This window comes from Tamandua tetradactyla, chromosome 9, assembly GCF_023851605.1.
Source record: "Tamandua tetradactyla isolate mTamTet1 chromosome 9, mTamTet1.pri, whole genome shotgun sequence".
In the NCBI taxonomy this organism is placed as follows: Eukaryota; Metazoa; Chordata; class Mammalia; order Pilosa; family Myrmecophagidae; genus Tamandua; species Tamandua tetradactyla.
The window spans coordinates 48,266,053-48,282,693 of record NC_135335.1 but is presented as its reverse complement, the minus strand read 5'-3'; the positions used below and the strand labels follow the sequence as shown (position 1 = coordinate 48,282,693).

The 16,641-nt window shown below is 37.7% G+C and overlaps 1 long non-coding RNA gene and 1 pseudogene across 8 annotated transcripts in view; one reads left to right on the top strand and one right to left on the bottom strand.

Annotated features, from left to right (window-relative positions):
• LOC143647101 (uncharacterized) overlaps window positions 1–16,641 on the bottom strand; it is a 129,963-nt gene that overhangs the window by 69,520 nt on the left and 43,802 nt on the right. The gene's annotated exons all lie outside the window — the stretch shown is intronic.
• Window positions 1–16,641, top strand: part of LOC143647099 (golgin subfamily A member 2 pseudogene) — a 51,004-nt pseudogene that overhangs the window by 21,147 nt on the left and 13,216 nt on the right. For 3 of the 4 annotated variants that reach the window (XR_013157851.1, XR_013157852.1, XR_013157853.1), the window contains 3 exons: window positions 14,348–14,393; window positions 14,973–15,033; window positions 15,294–16,330. The product of XR_013157851.1 is annotated as a golgin subfamily A member 2 pseudogene, transcript variant X1 (transcript). The remainder of the gene's footprint in view (window positions 1–14,347; window positions 14,394–14,972; window positions 15,034–15,293; window positions 16,331–16,641) is intronic. The other variant, XR_013157854.1, reaches the window with a different exon arrangement.

The following is a 16,641-nucleotide window of genomic DNA, read 5'->3' as shown; positions in this document are numbered from 1 at the left end:
AAGCAATTTAAACTACTTGATATTCTGCCATAGGCCAATGAGTTTATATTATTCAGTGTGTTTACTCTATGCATCAATTTTTTACTTCTGAAGGGATCATACTGGTTTAATGCAGTTAAGTAAATATAATGCTCATTTTACCCCTAGAAATTTGTATTCTATGTTTTTAACTTCCAGTTCTTTCCCCCTTATTTTTATTTTGTATTTCAATTTCTTTGTCATATTTGTAATAGCTGTTCCAAATCATTGCCTCTAATTCCATTGCCTGAGGCATTTGTGTCTTTTTCTATAGGCTGATTTTTCTCTTATTATTGGATTATAGTTCCCTACTCCTTTGTATGTCTAATATAGTATTATTGCAAATAATAAATATATATAGTATTATTATTTATAATAAATATTTTTGAATGCTGAAAATTTTGAATATATTGTTGCCAGTCCAGATGTTATCTTCTTTTAAGAAATTCTTATTTTCAGTTAAGAAGATAAGCTTGATCATTTTGAGGTTTGTTTTGATCCTTCTGAGGATTTTTAAAAAGTTTTGTTAGCAACATCTCTAGAGTAGACTTGAAGCTAGGGATGGTTTAACCATATTCCCAATATGTGGCTTTTCTGGGTAATTCATTGAATGCTGTAAATGTTTAAAGAAGTCTGCCCAATATGGCAGATCATAAATCTACATCTCCCAAATCTGAGTTTGTCACTGCAAAATAATTTTTTCTTGGTAGTTGCATCATGTCTAGCCTCATGGAATCTCACACCATGCAACAGGAGCATATTATTCAGACTAATAAATCATCAAGGGGCTATGTTGCAGATTTCATAAGTTGTTCTCCAAAGTTTTACTTTTTCTGATATTTTCCCTACACATTCTAGCATCTTCAACTGCTCTCCCCAAACTTCATTGTCTCTGTCTCTTCAGCTTAGCAAAACTGTGAATCTTTGTTTGCCCTCACTATATTGATACCTGGAAAATGTTTATAAATGGAAAGCCAAAGAGATTGTAAAGATTTTTCATTTGTTCCCTTGCCCAGGGATCACCAACCAGTGCTGTCTGCCTTTCAGTGCCTGAAAAGAAATGCTTCATATATTTTATCCAGTGTTGTAGTTATTTATGGTGAGAGGACTTGAATTATAACAAGAAAAAGATCAAAGGTATTAATTTTCAAATACTCAATTTATATAAAACTATGGGATAAAACTTTATTGCCTCCAAATAAACTAAACAATTCTCTTTACAAATTGGATGAATTTGCCTTTTAAAGTAAATAACTAATTCCAAATTAATAATATTAAATTTTTTTTCACTTAAGAACCGAACATAGTAAATATTTCTAAAAAATTGTATCATCAATAAATTTGAAACTCATGTGAAACAACTGCTATTCTTGTTCTACTCTGAATTTTAAAGTGAATAGCTATAGTAATTTGCTTTTAAATGATGGCTAGAATGTTCATTTGAGATTGGAATAAGTTTTCCTTGAAAAAAATATTCTAAGACTATCAGAAAGAAACTTATTTTTTCAAATTTCTCCTTAACATGAATCAATATACTCATTTACATTTTTCTCTATTAAACTTGTTATACTGTATCATTCTTGTGTTCCTGAAATAAATTCTACTTCATTTTAAAGCATTTATTATTTTTAATAACTGATTAAGTGCTAGTATTACATATTTTTATAATTTTTTATTTTACCTTATTTTTTATCACATGGGCAGGCACTAGGAAGCAAATCTGGATCTTCAGCATGAGAGGTGAAAACTCTGTCACTGAGCCACCATTGCCTGTCCTAGTATAATTCTTGGATTTATTATCTATATTTACAAGTAAAATGATCATATATTTTTATAATGACACACATTTTAGGAATACGGTTATTAACTTTGTAAAATGAATGGTGGTGCTGTCTAGTAATGGAATTTTCTATCCTTTACTTTGTTTTTTGCAAATGCAGGCACCAGGAATTGAACATGGGTCTCTGGCATGGCAGGTGAGAACTCTACCTGCTGAGCCACCATGGCCCACCCTATCCTTTTCTTTTAAAAAGTTCATATGAGGATGAAATTATTTACAGCAATTTTATGTAGTTATTTTTTAACATTTTAATGAGCTATATTTGATATACAATATATTCCACATATATAAAATGTGCAATACAAGAGTTTTGAACTAGTTATACACCTGTGGTAACACTACCACAATTAAAATAGCATCCATCCATCAGCTCCCAAATGTCTCATCTTGTCCTTTTGCAATCCTTCCTTTCCTCCCCTATCCCCCTTCTCCAGGCAGCAATTATCTGCTTTCATTAAAGATCTGACAGCATTTTATTGAATTTCATATAAATACATGTACTATTTTTTGTCTACATTCTTTTACAGAATAGAACTATTTGAGATTCATCCACATCACTGTCCATACTCTATTATTTTACATTTCAGAATAGCAGTATTCCTTGTGTGCAGATATACCACAATATGTTTATCACTTCATTTATTGAAGAAATTTTTGAAGGGGTTTTCGCTCTTACAGATAAGCTGTTACGAGCATTCATGTGTAAATCTTCATGAGGAAATATGCTTTCATTCCTCCCAGATGAATACTTAAGAGTAGAATGCTGGGTCATACAGTAGGTATATGTTTAAAATTTTTTCTGAGTCTTATGTTTACATTAGCATGCTGACTTCCCTAAATCATGATGTCAATTATATATTAGTCAAATATTTTACAAAACATTTTAAAGTGAAGATTAGGTATCCAAATTTGAGTTTGGGTTTAAATCCATGTGCATGTGTTGCTAGTTTGACATCACAAGTATGACAATTATATTGAAAAAAGCCAGACCTCATTCTGCACATTTCCTCCTTCTGCTATACCCCCCTCAACCCAAACACACACACATTCTGGGGCAAATGCTGACCTGTCTTTTAGATAGAATTTAGGGCAAGTCCCAAGACTTACAAATAATTTAAAGGTAATAAAACACTTATAATCACAAAATGTCTCAATTCAGAAAAATATGCACTCCAATTCATAGTGCAATTTCAAAATTCATTAAAATTACTTTCTTCTCCTGCCTAAGGCTTATTTTAAGAAGGCCTCTTGAGGGAGTATAATAAGATGTTATTCCATGTCCTCCATGCACTTGTCTTTTAGTGATGCTTTAAGAGTGTTGAAACTGGGCAAAAAGAAGCATGTAATGGCAGACAGGATTGTTCCAAGAAAGACAAGGGGTTGTGTAGAAAGACAGTCTTTCACCAAGCTGTGAGGGGTGCAAGAGGCCAAAGAATGGATGACTGAGAGAAGTCCAACTTGGTGAGTAAAATAGAGCTCTGAATAGTGGAGAAGGCAGGGCTTTATGGTGGGAATGGACAAAGAAGGCAAGGAGCCAAGAGCATACATATGCATAATTGCTGACAAAGCTAATTGTTTCCTAATGTTTGCCCCTCTGCGCATGACTTCTAACAAAGTTAGCCTTGGGGAGAGATAATGAAAGCACAGAGCCAGCAGAGTAAATGCAGGGATGTGCATAATTGCTGACAATGTTGGAAGAGTTGTGGGGATATTTGAAATTGTGAAAGCATTACTATGTTACCAAGGTCTTACCTTGTATTCTGTTGAGGAGGTCTAAGCGCTGACTTCTCTGTGTTTGGCAGGTGATTAAAGTTAGATCTGTCTATGCTGCATGTATTCAGTTGGTTCTTTAGCACCCTCTCCTCCACTCCCTGTGAGGTGAATGCATTCTGTTTCAGTTTTCCAGGATGGTTGTGGCAAAAATGATTACTGATTTGCTTAAACTATAGGAATTAATTGTCTCATGGTTTTGAAAGCTAGCACCCTGAAAACACAGACTGTCAAAAAGGCCATGCTTTCTCCTGGGTTGTTCTGGTGGTGGCTTGGCTTGCCACAATTCTTGGGGTTCCTAAATTTGCATCCTTGCTTCTGTCACATGGCCATCTGTTTCATTCTCTGGCTTCTATGTCTTTGCGCTTCTATCTCCGTTTTCAATTTCCTTTGCTCATAATTTGCTTCAGTTATACTAGATAAAGGCCTGCCCTCATTCACTTTGGCCTCATTTTAACCAAGCATTTTTAAAGTTACTCTTTACAAATGGGTTCACACCCACAGGACCAGGAGTAGGATTGCAATATGTCTTTGTATGGAACATGATTCAATTTCCAACACATATCTACCCGTTGGCCTCCTAAGCAGCATTCTCAACCTGTAGGCACTGGCAGTATGTCTCTAAGACAATTTCAGGCTGATTCTTTCTTATATGGTCACATGTGGCTAAAGAACACTCATGTGTCCTTTGGCCAAGAGAACTCTTGACTCTCCAGTTTCCCTCAGTTTAGAAATAAGCATCCACTTGGTCTATTATCAAAACAGTATATATTCTCTAGATTTCTCAGATGTACATCAGAAATCAGTTTATTATGATTCTCACACTTCTATCCCAGTCTACAGGAGGAAATATATCAAGTTCTTAGATCTATCTCTCTGAACACCTTTTCTCTGAATTAGAGATAAGAGGAAATGCATTTCCTAGCCCAGCCCAAGGGCATTTCATGCAGCCTGGCAGTCCTTTTAAAATCCCTCTTGCAGTATTTGTTTCTTTCATAAACTGGATATCACTGGTTAGTTAAAGTTAAGACTCACAAAACTAATTTTCAGAATCTTCTTTATAACATCCTATTTATTACCATTATAAATTCTAAACTGAAGAGAGAACCATGAAGAGCTCTATTTTTAACCTATTTAAAGAGCTTTATTAATAACTAAGTTAAACATTTATTGGGTGGAATGCACAGATAAGCAGAATTGACAACAACATAACTTGCTACCCTGTGTTAAAGATATATCTACTTTTGAATGATCAAGATGTAATTTAATTTTGGAAGTTTTAAATTGTGAAAAAATGTAAAATCTAGGATTGAGAAAATATATTCATTTCATTTTTTATTATACTTCAATTAGATAATACAGCCTGAACAATTATTCTTTTGGAATTTACTTAAAGTTCACAATGTTATTTCCCCCAGATTCTCACATTGCAGCATACATAATAAATTATGTCTGTGTGTGTCACCAAGAAAAAGAGATGAGACTGTTCATCTGCCTTACCAGATGGCTTATAGAACTGATATTTGGACACATCTGCAACACATTTGAAGTATCAACCATCACTGTTCTAATATGTTATCAATTTGTGGAACACATAGTATTGTCAATGATCAGAATTTAATATGTACGTCTTAAAATGAGTTACATATAACCCTTTATACATAATTCATCCATAACTTTACATACCCTATATTTCTTTTGCCTGTTTCATTCTTCAAAGAGAAAGATGTGTTAGAGATTCCCATAGATATCATCGAGTATGGCCAACTTATTCATGTATGCTGAAACATATTTTTGTTCAGATTCATGAATCTTATCATTTGCACGTAAATATTCTAATTTTAGCATAGATTCTTGGACCCTACATGATGACAACTTAAAACTAAATGGAAGAAAAACACAATTAGAAACACGAAGCTGCTTGACTAGAGTTCCAGAACTTGAAAATGGCACAGTAAATGGAAGACATTTGAGTCACTTACTTTAAGGAGGGCTGATGGTGTTTGTGGCTATATTTGGGATAGCAGCATTAAGTTATTTGGGGTGGGGGGTTTTGGTATTTTTATATACAGGGAAGAGAATACAAATAGTAGTTGTTTGTTCTTATTGCCTGCCGATCATCAGTCCTTCAAATAAAAAGATCGTCCTTTCTTGAGAGAAAACTGTACTAGGCATTTGATAATATCTTTGTTCTGTTTGTTGAAATTTTATTTAATGCCCTTTGCATGCTTCTGGTTTACAAGCTATGCACTCAGAAGCTATTTGTGAACATAATGTTGGCACTCTTTAAATTTTGGTTCACTTTTCTTTTTTTAATTAAACAACTTTACAAAGAAAGTGAACCCAATTTCTGTATTATTCTTTCTGAAAATGAAATGGCCGTAGAATGCTTTCTGTCATTTTCAATTTTCTGTATTTCTTTTATGTAGCATTTTAAATACTTTTAAAAACTAGTCATTATTTTAATTTAATTTCCAACCATTGTTTATTGTGTTAATACAAATAACTGAATACCTCTATTCAATTGCTATTATTTGCATCAACTTCTTTCTTGGTTAACTTTCCTGGAGTGCAATCGGTAAAGTGGTAAATTATTTCAGTCAGAAATATCTTTTCTTTCATGAATACTCATGCAAGAAGTTTAACCAAGCATGGAATTTTAGGTTGATGGGTATTCATCATTTCTCTGAGGACATTCACAGATTTCTGCCTCTTTATCAGTTTATCATTTATCAGATGCTAATTGTGACATAGTATATGGATTACTATAGTTAGGGGGAGTGAGAGGATAACTTTAAGAAGCTAGAGTACATAGATGATGTCACAACATCTGAGTGAAATTGTTAAAACCATATGAGATGCTCATACTTCATCAAAAGGATCTAGATAAAAATTGAGACCTGTGCAGAAAAGAGTTTGCATATAGGCCTGAGAAGCTGTCCTTAGAAAGGCCTGCTTGCAAGGTGGGCCCTTCGCTCTCTTTGGCAACATCATATGTGAACAGATCTGAACACTCATACATAAAACTTTTCCTGATAAGTGTGGCTTGCTGGGCCTAAGCCATTTGTACAAATAATATGGTTTGTGTAAAAATTTTCTTTCCTCCTGAGAGCCTGGAATTTGTGTACAGGACAGGCAGAAGGTACCTATATGGCCAGCTTCCTATAAAGGCCCTGGACACTGAGTCTTCAATGGACTTCTCAGGGTAGAAACATTCTATACATGTTGTTGGATTTTTCTTGCTAAGATGAATGCACTCTCCTTACCCTCTCATGGGAGGAAGAAACCACAAGGAAGCCTACCAAGGGATTCCTGCACATGTTGCCTGTGTCATTTTCCCTTATGAAGCAGCTATGTATATTTCTACTTTGCTATAATAAATCTTAGCCAGGAGTGAATTCCATATGTTGAATCCCATAAGCTCTTCTAGAGGATCTCCAAATGGGGTTGGTCTTGGGGAACAGCCAATGAAAGGTCCTGTGTGAGATGATGAAAATAAAGCTTGATGTGTGGTTATTATTGCTAATGTCATTCTACAAGACTATGGAGGTTATAGGAAATTTTTGACATGCTCAATACCCAAGGATTCTTTTTGATACTGTATGAAGACAGAACTCTATGAATTTCATAAAATTCAAGCACATTGATGAATTTAAGATGACCACTGGAAACAGTCCATACAAAGACTTTCTATGGTTCACTCTTTCCTCTCTATTTCACTGTATCTTCCAAATCAAATTTGTGTACTATGATTATGAATAGCAATCACTGAAGTGATTATCTAGAGAGAAAGAAAGAGAAACATCACATCTGGTCTTTATTCCAAATTCTGAAACCTTAAACTTCATCTAACTTAGCCTTATCATCTTCTTATGGGTACTTGGCCAGGTGTGATATTAATACTGGAAAAGTCTATAACTGTATCTGAAGAAACAGACATACAAACATACATGCTTAGTCCAAAGGTAAACTCATTTTTTCATATTCAATGTGTGGTATTACTTAAGAGTGGGTTTGGAGAGAGCTAATTCTGGATTTGAATTATTGTTATCCATTTATTAACTGTAAACTTGCTGCAATTATTTTTTTCTGATTCTTTCTTCCATTCTATTTAAAAGACGGTCATATCATTTTCCCTTATAGTTTTGCTGTAAGGAGAGTGATAAATTGGAAGATAAGTAGGAAAATATATATCTGTCTATAGACAGATGGATGAAATAATATAAAGTACTTAGGATAATTTTGGATTCACAGCAGATGCTCAGATATTGATATCAATTAACAAAAAAATATTCTGTTCCTTCTCTACTTTCTAAACCCAAATATTATATCAGAACTCAGACAAAATATGGCCATTCAAATAACATATTTATTACATACTAAGTCTTTATATAGTATGTATTAGCATTTGTAGCTCCAATCTCTCCATCCACTCATGTGCTCTGAAGGACCATGACCATATGTATTCCACATAGTGTTGGAGATTATAGGCAGGGAATTTAGACAGGGGGAAAGAAGTCATCCTAATGGAAAAGGAAAGTAAACTATTTTTCATTGCATATAACAAGATCTTATGTGTAGAAAATTCAAAGGAATCCTCCACTCACTACACACACACACACATTTGCCCTTGAAGACTGTGATCATGTTTATTCTCCCTAGTCATCTCAGTAATGATGCCAGGATCTGCCCCTCAGTGATGAGCTAAGAAGTTCACTGAATTAATACATTATTTATTTAAGACTGACATGGCTTTCAACATTAAACCTAGACACACATAGACACTGACACACACACACACACCCGTGAATAGAGTCACCAGATTTGGGTTTAAGGTCTAAAATCTTCATTATGTTGAATATTCCTTAATCTTTCCTGTTTTTTCCCTCTGCTATTTTATTTCTGCGATATTTGACTTAATGGACGTTTTCGTATTTCAGAATTTTTTTTTAAGCTGGAACATGTGATTTATAGTTCTTAGCAATTTTGTCACAATATTTCTAAATGTTTGCTTATTGTCTTCACACTAAAATAAAAACTTGATTGAGAATAATAGTATTATGATACACTTTCCTCAGAAAGCTTTTTTTGGGCAATGTGATGGTGGTTCAGTGGCAGAATTCTCATCTGCCATGTTGGGATGCTGGATTCCAGGTGCCTGCCCATGCCGAAAAAAAAAAATCAATCCTAAACCTCACTAAGTTTCAAACTTGGATGTGTTGACTTCTGGGGTTAAATATTGATGGTTGAATTTCTGATTTCCCTTCATAGGAGAATTGCTTTTTCTGCCAGGTGCCTGAAAAGCTCCTTCTTAAATATCAAAATTCAACAATGAGACTCAATGCAATCAATCATTTGCTAACAATTTTCCTTATCTGAACTGTAGCACATGATTTGAAAATTAGGCTTCACTTCTCATTCAGGAAAATTTTCCACATCATTTTTTTCAGTATTTCCTTCATTCATTTGCTGCATACATAAGATTCATTTTTCCTCATGTTGGATAAGTTCTCTATAACTCTAGTAGTGCTATCTTCTTTACTTCTTTATACCTTCCTTGCCACCTTTCCTTGTAATTAGGTGCATGCCAGCCATGATTTTATTTCAAGTGAACACTTATGTATTCTTGTTCTAAGGCATATCAAAGACTCAGTGGTTTTCCTCTGCTTCTTATTGCACAGACAGAGATAACAGGAACTATTGGTGAATATTGACTGGCACTTTGTCCTATTTCTTGAATTTTGGAAGTTATTAATAATACCTTGCTATTTATTTTTGGCGGGAAATAATGTCAAATGGTTTGGCTCTTTTATCTTATTCCTTTCTATTTTATGCAGGAATTTTAAAACTTTATCAACATTGCTGTCAATTTTTTCAGAAGTCATGTTGCATGCTTGAAAGCTGACTATGTTTGTTAAACAATTTTAACTGAAAAAATATTTATCATTAACTTTCTTGAACAGATCACAGAGTATTGTCTGGTTTCCACTGTTGTGGCTGCATTAATCTCTTTCTTTCCTGTCCTTTGATCCCCCTATGGTGTGACTAAGATAAGTTAATTTATTGTACCTCTTAAAACTGATGATTGTATTTAAACACTTTTAAAGTAGTTAATTCACATACCAATAAATGGCAAATAGAAAAATGATATCAGAGGAAAACCCTGGAAACTACAGTCTAGAGCTAGTGCATCTTGGGTTAGGACAGCTGACCAACCCATATATGTGGAGAAGGTGAATTTGCCCCAGAAGCAGAAAGTGGGTCACATCTACTCTAATGCTCAGGAAGAGGTGTGCAACAAAAGGCATTGGAGAGTGTGGAGCACACAAACTAGGGAATGGGGGGAGCCTGGTTGATGCCCCTTTGTTTTAAAGGTGTTGAGAGTGTGCCCTAGAGATGGCAGAGATCCCAGGTGCTGCCCAAAGCTTGGAGAGTTTGAAGCCAAAAAATGTTGGTCTCCCCAATGTCTCATGACATTACAACCATCTCAGTGTTTGGAGAGCAAAGCCATTGTGTAGGTCTATGGAAAGTGTGTAACTGCAGAAAGCTTAGAATTTTAATCATAATTTTTTTAAGTTCCCCTTTTAAAAGCCATTCCAGTTCAGGTTTGTCACATTCCAGCAGCTTACAACCTAACACAGGATAGACTTTCAGTAGCTATTTATGTCACCATGTTGATAACAGCACATCAAATTAGTTTAATTTTCATCTACTTAGGCATCAGCCAGATTTTTCTAAGTCCTTCTTCTCAATGGAGGGTAATGTTTTTCAGAATACAGTATCTTTTTAAATACATGTGGACCTGTCTAAAGTTCATCTCTTCCAATATGGTTGAAATATAATTTCCCAGTGGGGATGTTACACACTCAACTAGTAGGATTATGGGTTGGCCACAGGTCTAGGGCTACCCGATTTCAGGGTGTCCTTTACATTCTACATTCAGTCATAAGTGCACCACTGTTTTTATTTTGAATGTTTAAATTATTTGTTATGGTAGTGAGTGTCATCAATTGAGGGCTTGTTATAATTTCTTGAGGGCTCAAAAATAGTTTTCAAAGTGTTCTCACCCTAAATAATCCAGTGTTTTGCTGTTTTTCAGTAGGAAGCCATTTCAAAAAGATCTTGCCTTTTTAAATTGCATTCAAATCATAAGTAGGTTTTATGAGATTTTATTGTGCTGACTTACAAACTTCAAAATAAAATCCACATCAAACACTTATGGGAGTCACTTGTTATTTTCAATTTAAATATAATGTTGAGTAAGCTATTTAGGTATCAAGTACTTTTATAAAACTGATAAAAATAAAACAATGAAACCCACAGACAAGAGACTTTAAGTCTACCTTCACAAAGACAGACGCTCTAAACTTTAAGCTCTTTAATTTATTACAGGCCTCTATTATTAAAAATATAATTTGCATCATAATTCTATGATTTATTAATTTTAGACATTTCATTTTATCATTTTGTGCAGTCAATAAGCACTTGGTTTTCACAAACAAAACCTTTATAACTCAATAAACACTTCAAATAATTAGACTGCAATTTTAGTTAAATCTATCTTTTGTACTTATACTGCTATACTTATAATTATTGTCCTGATACCCCACATTTGCATAATTTTGTTTATAGCTCTGATACTTTAAATATTTCCTTTTAATCTGACTGTATTCTGAAGTATGTTAAAGCATATGGATTAAATTCATTAAACATATCTGATAAGGTTTTGATATCTAGCATATATCAGAAAATCCTACCACTGAGCAATGAAAGAACAAACAACTGTAAGATAAAATGGACAAAAGATATAACTGGACATTTCACTAAATGGGAAATACAAACAGCTAAAAAGCACATGAAAAGATGTTCATCTTCATTAGCTTTTAGGGAAATGCCAATCAAAAGCACAATGAAATATCATCTCACAAATATAACAATGTCCAAAATTAATCAAATGAGCAACTACATGTTCTGGAGAGGATGTGGAGAAATAGGAACACTTATTCACTACTGGTGGGAGGATAAAATGGTACAGCTGCTGTGGAAGAGAGTGTGGTGGGTCCTTAGAAAACTAAATATTGATTTGCCTTATGATCCACCAATTCTGCTACTCGGCATACACTCAGAAAATCTGAAAGCAGTGACACAAACAGACTCTGGAAGAATGCTGATAATAGTGGCATTGTTCAGAACTGCCAAAAGAGGAATTAATCCACATTCCCACACACAGATGAATGGATTAACAAAATGCAAAATATGGTATATATGTATATTTGTGTGTGTGTGTGTATATATATATATATATGATGGGATATTATGCAATAGTAAGAAGAAATGAGTTCCTGAAGAATATGAAAACACAGATGAATCTTGAGGACATAATGCTGGTGAAAAAAGTCAGACACAAAAGGATAGATACTGTTTGATTCCACTAATGTGAACTAACCAGAATATGTAAACTCAAGAGTATTAAAGTACAGAACATAGGGTGGGCTATGGTAACTCAGCAGGCAGAGTTCTCACATGCCATGCCAAACACCTGGGTTCAATTCCCACTGCCTGCACATGTAATAAAAAATATATAGAATATAAGATACTTAGGAATAGATAGAAGCTAGAGAAGAAGTGGAATCCTAGCACATTCAGAAAGTATAAGGAGGTTGAAGTTGAAATGATTTGAAATAGATACGAGTGAGGGTAGCTAGGAATGGTGCTATATTGAAAGTGAATTTAGTACAAAGGGTTTGTTTAAAATCATGTATGTCACTGATTAACACTATAAAATTAAATAATCTCTTGCATGAACTAGTACATGTGTACCACACTGGTACATAAAGGTAATAATTGAGTGGTATGTGAGGAAAAACACCTCTTGCAAGCTCCAAAAACAGTTCACATTAATACCTTAAAATTTGTTCATCAACAGTAACTGCTGTACCACACCAATACCAGTGGTCATTATTGGGGAGAGATAGGATAGGAGATGTATTCTTTTTAGGGGTCCATCTGATAATTTCCTTCTGCAGAGAAATGAAAATGCTATAAAACAGAGTGTGTGCTGTAAAACAATCAAAAAATCGATTGTTAAAAAAACACCGCAGGGTTTCTGAAGAGACTTTTTAAAACATTGAGACCCCTCCTGATAGTAAGGGGAATACAAAGAAGGATATGGCTTGAAGTTTAAGCTTCCTGGCTAAAAGAGAGGATGGTGAAGGAATTGCCACAGGAGAAAGCAGAAAGAGAAAAGGTCTGTCTCTTCTGGCAAATTCTTACCCTAAAATATCTGACCAAGAGATGTCACCAAAAAATAATACCAACTACAAACTTTTAATAGCAACCTAGAGAGAACCACTGATATAAACTTAGATATTTCAAATAAAAAATGATTCGAAGACACTGAAGTTGGGAGAACAGCATTTTCCAGGTATAAGTAAAAAGGTTTTCCTGAATTTTTTGAGAAAAATTCACTCACTTGAGGACAGTGGAATTGGGGAAAGAGTCAAGAGGCTACCAGATATTTCTGTACTAAGTGAAATGGAAAATAACACTAAAACTATACCTATGAAGAAAATAAAGTATTGATGCAGACAAAAGGAAGCCAAAGACAAATATGGAGACATTTAGAGCCTGGAAGGAGGGGTGTCTTTGGGGGCAAAGGAGGGTTGAAGTGGGGGGATGGGCAGTGGGTGCCCTTTCCCCTGGGCTTCCCCTCCCCCACCCAAGGAACCTTTGTGACTATTCTAAGCCCTGTGATGTCAGGCTGGCCCCTAGGCTGCAGTGTGCTTTCTCTGTGCCTAGCACTTCCTCGTGGTTGGTGAAAACTTTTCTCTGTGCTTGGAGCAGCCCCGGTGACCCATGGTTAAGCTCCTGCTCAGCCACATGGGAATGGGTTCCCTTATCCTCCTCTGGTCTGTAGTGGGGCTTTTTATCCTGTGCCTCCACTGCAGGTAGAGGCAGGAGAAGTTCCAGGGAGTCAAGCAACATCCAGACTCCAGTGAGGTAAGGGACCCTGGGACCAGTCCACAGCAGAGATTCATTGTTTTCTCCTACCCCATGTCCACTTTCCTAAACCCATGGTGTTGGCCCAGAGGGACAGCTTCGTGTAAATCTCTCAGAATGAACATGCTATCATAACAGGTAGGGTGGAGAGATATCCGAGTGGGGCTATTGATTCAATCGAAACTTCAAGGACTTCCAGTTGGGTGGGATAGGTTAGAGAATAAATTCCTAAATGCACTTCTTTGTGGCTATGGGCTATAATATTAGGAAATTCAGGCTCTCCAGAGAGAGCCACTCTACATTTGTTCACTGTCCAGATATAACCTCAGGTATCTCTGGGCCAAGCCTGGTCCATGGGTTCAGCTGAGAATGAGAGCAATGCCAGGCCTCTGGAAGGCTCTGAGAATAATCTTGTGTAAACTCTGAGGTTGGCAGTAGCACACTGTACACAGCACACTTGCTCCTGGAGAATTGAGATTCTGTGCCTGTTCACAAGAAGATTCTGGACACCCCCCCCAAAAAAAGGATCCTGACAAAATTAATGATCTCCTTCAGAAAATAATTATTTGTGTAATTTAAAGATGGAATAATAATAGAAAGGAATTAACTCACTTAAAAATGAATAACAGGCAATATACAAAGGGTACATTGTTGAGAGATGAGGATCTGAAGGTTTCCTTGAGAAATTGCAATTATATTCCTTGTTTCTTGGTTTTTCAGTGTCAGTGCAGAAACCAGAAGATGGAGAGAGAGGGTGGTTTGAGAGGTAAGGCCCTGCTTTCCCAGCACACCTGCTCTAAGGGTACATCACTTCTCACAGTCCCTGATAGTCGACCCCAGCTGCACAGTGTGAGGATGTCAGGTGTTGGGGCAAGTCCCTCTCAGGGAGGAAAGGCCCAAGGGGGCAGGGTCACAGGAAAAACACCCAAACCTTAGAACATGCTCACACCCTGCTCCACCCTTGCTTAGAAGGAAAGAAGGAAGGTGAGATGCAGTGAAGCAAGTCTAGGTTGGCTTAGGAGGCAGGAATTGTAGTGCCTGCCATTGACAAAGATTAAACTGCACTAAAACTGAGTTTCTACTGTGAAATAACTTTTTTTCAGTTTAATTCAAATATTTGTGGGAATCTCATGATATATTAAAATGAAAGCACTTGATAAATGATAAAACATTAAACATGTGGGAGCCTCCATGGTTTCCATTCACCAACTGTCATTGTAACCTCAAGCTTGTAGCACTTAGAATCTCTTCCTCCAAGTATCCCCTGAAGGGCTGTGACATGCAGCTCCATGGAAGGTGCCTGGACTCCTTTCACCACATGTAACCCAATCTCCTGATTTCCCAGCTTGGAGAGCTTGCCAGGGAGGATCCCTGAGGACATGGAACCGGAGTCCTCCTCAGAAAAGGTGATTTATCTCTTCATATTTCCTACTCAGCCTTCTAACTTGTGCTATCCAAGGGTCCCAGAGCTGTCTAGGGTGGACCAGAGGGAGTTTGTTCAGGGAAGCAATGTCAGAGAAAGACCTGGGTTCAAGCTCAATCTCTATTAGAAAGTCAGGGATGCAAGAGGTTTGTCGGGCCAGAAGCTCCGACCCCAGCAAAGCTTGCCTAGGTGTACAGTCTCCCTTCTTCCTCTTCTGAAGCTTCCACTTTCTGTCTTCCACAGCCCCTTGTGCAAGCACGCTGGACTGGCCAGAGACCATAGAGTCATCTGTCATCCCTGGGTATTTCCATCAACTCGGGATAACCACCTGCCAAAGGGGTGCCTCATGGAGGTCCCTATTCCTATGGTGACTCCTTCGGTAGTTTGGTTTCTGGCCTCCAGGGCCTCTCCACACCCTCAGCTGTTACTGATTGCATCAAGAGCTGCAATCTCAATCTGGGTCTCAACTGCCTAACTGTCTTCTCCATGGGCTGAACCACCTGCCTCTCTGGGGGACACCCCTGGAACATGGCTGCATGCGATGATCTGTTGACAGGTGGTGCCTGGGGAAGCCCATCATCCCCTACTTGGCACCACCCGGATGGTCTCCTGTCCTCCCACATTCCTTCCCTTTCTCTCCTTCTCCCCTTCCCCCTCCCTACCACTCTTTCACCTTCACCCCTGAACATACTCCTGCCTCCATGATACCCCCCCACATTGGCTTCCACATAACCATCCCCAATTTCCCTACAAACCCTGGGCTCCTCCTCACCTCTGCCTCCTTGCTTCTCCTTCCCCCACACCTCTTTTCCCATTTCCCTGTCATCCAGTTACCGCTGCCACTGGAGCATTTATTGGCCCTGTCCCTGCCTGGCCCCTCCTTTTCTCTACCTTCGCCCTCCCCTCTGCCCACCTCTCTGCCTCAGAATATTCAAGAGGGATTCCTCCACCCCAACAACTGGTCCTTTCCTTCCTTCCTGCAGAGTTTCCTCCTGTCCCAGTACCCCTTCCCCTGCCTGATCTTCCCCAAACCACCTCAAGACCTGACCCCATCATCGACCAGGCCAAAACCACCCTGCCATGCAGGGATAAAGACAATAACAGTAGGAGTGTGCAGGCCTGTTCTTTTCCACCTCCAGCCACCCCTGCACAGCCAGTGGGACTCCACCCCACTGGGAGGGCAACTGCCATCCGCCCCTCCAGGCTGGCAGTGACCCACATTACCGTGGGTCATCTGAGGGTCCACAAGGACATAGAGTCCAGGCTCCAGGCTTGCCCAGGTAAAGTATGCCTCAAGTCAGGTAGGTGGCTCCTGGGGTCTCTCATTGCCGTGTCCACAGGGTGGGGCCTGAGGGGACCTGGCAGCTGCTAAGTAGGTGGAAGACTTGGGAGGCCAGAAGAAGCAACCTCTGGCTGCAGGAACTTCCTAAGCTCCTCCTTGTAAGGAAGCACCACAATAAGATCACACTGCAAGCACTTCTGAAAGAGGACAGCACCCCTAATTCCACCTTAGAACATGTCCACAGGAGAAGGGCTGAGGGACTCTCCAGACCTAGGGAAGAGGACCTCTGCCCTGGCCAGAGATTTTCCT